A 6047-nucleotide genomic window follows, 5' to 3' on the forward strand; every position below is an offset into this window, starting at 1 on the left:
TTTTTTTTTTTTTTTTTTTGACAAATCAAGAAAGTATACAGCATGGTCCATTAAAGAATGCAGACATATATACACAAATCTCACTTGTAATACTATGAAATAAGTGGGGGGGAAACAAAACACAAACAGTTCTTAGTTATATGCTTGTAAACTAATGATAATAGCAGGTGGCCACAAGTTCAATCATCACTGTAGTCAATTCTCTCCGTCACTTTATTATCATTTACACTTTCATCGACTAAACACAAACACACCATTTCATCTTTTAACCTGCGGGTTGCTAGCACATACACCATTTACATAATTTACATATCTCTGGTACCAACAGGCTTGCAGATAATCTAAATCTTTCTCAACCAAGGGAAACAGGGCTTGGGGAAAGAAGATACAAACACAGCCACCACACAACCAGCTGAAGTATTTGTTGTGTCACTGGTTAGAAATAGTTATAAATAGTCGTCTTCCTCGCTGTAGGCTTAGTTGACGGGATCAACTGAACAAAGGTTTGAACAGCATGCAATGTTTGTATTTTCTTTAAATCACTGGCTTGGGTTACAAGGGGAAAAGAAAGAGTTCCAAGATGAGTGCAGTGAAAATCTGGGTTGGAAACTGGAATAGCTGGATCGATGGGGCACAGAAAACAAAACACAGTATGCCTGCCATGCAAAAACACCATACAATTTGTTTGTTGTGCGATCTTCATAACACGTTTCAGATGACAGCACATCACATGGAGAACAGGGAAAATAAGATGTGAGTGTATGTTGTCCTAAACGTGTGAGAAGATCCTGAGTGGCACAGGCCTGATCTTCCATGTCACTCACCCCCTTCCAACTTTCCACACACAATGACTTTCAAAGGCATGGAACAACCAATCATTCAAACAGTCCACACAATACTCATTTCATTTTCTGAGTTGGTTAAACAATTCACAAGTGCATAAACCCAATCCTATGACCAATTAAATAAACAGCTCATTCAGGCTCTTTACATCATACAACATGGTAAAATTTCGCTGATTTTTCACTGTCTATTGACAGATTCATACTGATAAGTTGCAAGTGGACTGAATTATCAATTACATCCTGGTGTCGCCAATACAGTCATAAATAACTAGGACATAATTACAGAACCATCGTCAATCTCTCTCTTCTCTTTCACCCCTACCAAAACACACACACATGCAGTCAATACCATTTTTAAAAAAACCCTCTCCCCTGGGGTTAAAACCAACCAACCTGAAAACCAACCGTGCCAATGCAGGAGATCAATCAACTCTCTCAGTCTGATGCTCACAAAAGCAACTGACCTCACCTAATCAATCGCCATTGCAGGTGACAACTGCTGACTTGCTAGAGATAATCAAACTCACTAAAGCACCAACGGCTCTGTCTCTCACACTGCGTCATACATCTACCATTCAGGATAACCCTCAGGATGAAAACATCAAAAACAAGAGAAGGGACTGACCAGACCAAACAAAAGAGGAGACAAGGAGAGCTGACGTTGGTGAGAGATGGCTGTGGGGTTGGGGGTGGCGGGGGCAGGGGCAGGGCAGGCAGAATGAACATTCTAAGATCACAGAAGCAACTGTTGTTCAAAGCCATGGACACCTTATTTCACAGCCCCCCCCCCCCCAACCCCCCTCTATTTGTCCCACAATTTTCCTAGGATGGCTTATGTCATACCTCTACCGATGCTTCTACTGAAAAAAGAACAAGAAAGAACATTAATCAAAACAATGTTTTCCAATCCAGTAAAGCTGTTAACAAGCAATAGCCCTTTTTGCAAGTTTATCTTTTACAATGTATCTGAACTGCCATTTTTATTTTCAGTATATAGTATTAACAAATTCATAAGTATGCAACAGTGATGTGATTAAGATAAAGACATTATCATTAGGACAACAAGATGGGGCCAGCACAGTGGGAGGCGGGTTAAAGATGAAGGAACATGAAAGAAATACAAGCAGAAGTGGGAATGAAACATTCAAAACAAATCTAGTCCCCATCATTCAAAATCAATGACAAATATGTGACTAGATTACAAGAGATTTCCACAAAGAACAAGAAGAAAGCACGAAATAAGCTGAGAAAAAATGGAGAAAGCAAACAGACAATCAGGCTACATGTCATGTCCTATATCCGTCACCACTTTATTCCCATCTGAACCTCTGACTCTCTAGAACACTGTAGCAGACAATCAACTCCTTGATTATTGCAAATAACACTCCTGAAGCAAAAACACACCCCTGAAGCTGAAGCTTTGCCTTACACAGCTGTCACATTCACCAGACATGTCATTTTTGCCAGCCGCAAAATGTATGCTGCTGCACATTTATCAGCGGATGCACATTATGAAAAGTTGCTTTTACACTGCTCAAGTTTTAAACAAGAAGAAAACCAAGATAGGAAAGAGATAAAGACATAATGTCAACAAAATGAACTATGAAAGAAGATTAGACAAGAGTTTTAACAATCAAAATCAGGTGTTGATTTCACATGAAAAATCTTCATGCTAATACAAGAGCTTTCAATACTCTCAGCGTTCATTCAGAAATCCCTGTCATCCATCAACAGTGCTTGCATTTTGTCTGGCTTATCACAGAAGCAAGCTCTTGCTCCCGTTTTCTCCGACCCCCCTCCTAAACCTTCCACAGAAAGACCTGTGCATGGACAAACATACTCACAGGAACCAACCAATACCAATACAACTTTACACTCTGGCATGGAAAAAACCCACAAAAACCACAATTACTTGGAACGGACGAGGCTGGAGGCAGAAGATGTAAAAACAAAATGGATAAAGCTGCAGGCCTTAAATACACAGAAATTAAAGATGGTATATAAGGGAAGGTTGAGTGAAACAGGCACTACAATGATCTGATTTTGCATAATTAAAGATGAAACCGGACCAGAACAAACTTCAATCCAACAAATGTCATATTTTGGGAATCCCCCCCACCCCCTTTTTTTCCCCTTTCCCTCTCCCAACCCCTCAAATTTCAGACTCCACCTGAAATAATGATTTGCAGTTTTCCTGATCTACTTAGTTATAAAATAAACAGGTTTGTTTTCTAGCCAAACTCTGTTAAATATGTGTGTTCACACTGACAGTCAACTAAGACCAATAGCAACATAGCTGAAACAAGGAAAACAAACAAGTTGATAGTTCTAATCCAGATAATGGCACAGTCAATCCAAACACTGTGCAGACTATGTATAAAAAGTGTTGATAAAGTCAAAGGATGTGGATCACAAACCTGTGTACTATATACAGCCCAACAGTTAAGGTATGATATTCACTGAGCAATAAAGAAAACCAATTGCAACACTGTATTTTTTGGAAATATTTGACTTTTTCCCCTGCAACATTCAATCCTTAAATTTGAATAACTGTCTCTGAAAAACCGAACATCACACAACTTCGATGGAACATTCTGACTCGATTCTCTTATGAAATAAGACAAGTATGCAAATGCAGAACCATACTCCAAATTTCCATGTCATTTATCTGCTCTTGTTCTATGAGAGGTATACATAAACTCATTCTTGGAATCACTTAAATAGTTTACAGAGAACAAGTCATTCAAGGCAAACACACAAATAACTGGCTACAAACATTTCGATGATAAACCAAGTAGCGCTCAAGAACAAGTACGAAACAAAAGCAACAGGAAGAACAAGTATCGCTGAAACAACCCCAAGCTAAGCAGCCAAGTTTCAATATAACATCTGTATAGAATATTCCAATCCCAGCGACTGTCAATTCACCAGCAACAACTGGTTTTTCAATATTCTTGTAAAAAAAAAAAAAATTCTGTGGTCAAACAGCACCACACACTGGTTTCCATCAGGTGGCTGGGCCAAAAAGAAATCCTACTGATGGCAATACTGTAGAAAGAGAAAGGAAAAAAACATGAAGGTAACAAGGGAAAAATCCACTTGGTCTTTCAATTACACACCAATCTTAATGTTAAGCACAGGCTGTTTCATGTGAACAACCGTCAAAGAACAAACAAACAACAAAACAATCGCAAGTACACACACTATCTTAAATGAGAAAATGTGACAAAGCAACCAAAAACAGAACAAACTGCCAACGACTGAAAAGAGGAGAAAAGATGGGACATGAAGAAAACGTGACTAACAACTTCCCCGACACCTGTACACAGTGGGTGTCACTGTACCTGTTAGTGTTGCTGACCCCCACACCTTCCAGCTGAAGTCCTATACAGTTCAGACACTGCAGCCATCAGTTGCTTGTTCCTGTTTTCAGCTATTCAGTGGATACAGGGCACATCTTGACACCGACTATCCCCAGAATCAAACTCTGAAGTAATCCACTTTTCTGTGGAAGATACACAAGCCCTCAAACTGAAATGTTATACTACTCCATCACCCTAGACAGGACCTCTCATGTAAATAAACAAAACAAAACAAAATACAAGGCCACTGTTTCTCACTGAATACATCACAGCTGTAGTTCGTTGGCAAGGCCACTGAAGAACAATTATTAATTAATTCACAACTTTCTCTCAGTCTACACAGTGACATGGTTCAAGACCGACATTCACAGACAGATTCTTGGTATTACTTATGAGCAGGCTCACAACAGAAAGTAACACTGGAATGAACAATTCATATCAGCTCTAGCTTTCACAGATTAATTCTATCAGCAGTGTGACAAGTCTTAACTCATTCTACTTCCCCTGTGGACCTGGTATGAGTATTCTCATACCCATAAACTATTCTGATTTAGTTAATTCTTGCTTGGTACAGCTGGTGTACTGAACTGTCATTTATGGATTCTGGAAGCATGAAAACGAAGCTCTGTTTGACTGTTGAAATAAAAAAATTCTCCTTCAATTTTTGCTGTTATACTGACCAACCCTACTTTTTACTGCAGTGGTCTCATGCAGTACTGGTCCACTAAAGTTGTAGCTGGCATGTAGCTGTGGGGTAGAATGAGTTAAGACATTCTTTGTTTTGACAAGATGGGTAAGCAACTGACAGCAAGAGCTGAAAATCTGCACACTTGCACACACACAAAAAGAAAATGAATTGGCTAAAATCAGCCACGCTACTTAAGGTTTATGCTAAGTTATAGGAACCCAACTGTTAAATTTTTTTAATTACCTGATATTTCTGAGCAAGTCACTGAAATACCTCATGTGTACTTGTGATCATCTGTTGTACAGTTCATCAAAACTCCCCCATTCAGAATCCATTCAATTTTCACATATGTGCAGCAGCATAAACTGGTTCCAGAACTTTCCCCATGACTGACCCTTGTCAAGCTAGATGATGGATCCCAACAAGTCTTACACTGTCTGATAGTTATCATTGAAGATCTCCTGATCAAGTCATTTTTTGGTGCAAAACACACTACGATACTGCCTGAACACTTGCTATGCCTTTGCAGATTTATGAACCACTGACATCTGTCAAAACATGAACAAAGACAATGTTTCTGACATGATAAAATGGTAATCTTTGGAAACAGTAAGTCCAGAAGAATTTAAGAAGTGAATGTCAGTGGTGAATAGGCCAGAAGGCCAGGCTGTCATAAACTTACATGCTTTGTTGGATACAATAGTACACATGGAAATGCTTCCAAAGATGAATTTAGGACTAAATTTCAGGGTATTACTTCCATTCTAAACGGTGTCAATTCAGAGAACAATGTTCCAATTCAGGTAAGAGTGCTGGCAATAAATGATAAATAATAGTATTTCTTAACTGTCTATTTATTCACAAACTGTCAGTATCGTTAACAATTGTAGTCACCAAATGATCAATTAAAAAAAAAAAAATTTGCAATGAAGAAAAATCAAATTCTTGTAATGACCAGTATGCAGATAGTGACATTCATGTGTATAGGGGGAAATATGATGGTATACAACACAAAAGCACAGCATTCTGTGATCTGGCTCCGCAATAAATCATATCAAGCCTTCCTTCATAATGAGATCAAAGCACCTGGAATTTTCAAGAAGTTATATGATAACTTATAGGACTTTAAAAAAAGTTTTAAACATAAAAACC

The sequence above is a fragment of the Babylonia areolata genome, chromosome 12, assembly GCF_041734735.1.
Source record: "Babylonia areolata isolate BAREFJ2019XMU chromosome 12, ASM4173473v1, whole genome shotgun sequence".
NCBI classification, from domain to species: domain Eukaryota; kingdom Metazoa; phylum Mollusca; class Gastropoda; order Neogastropoda; family Buccinidae; genus Babylonia; species Babylonia areolata.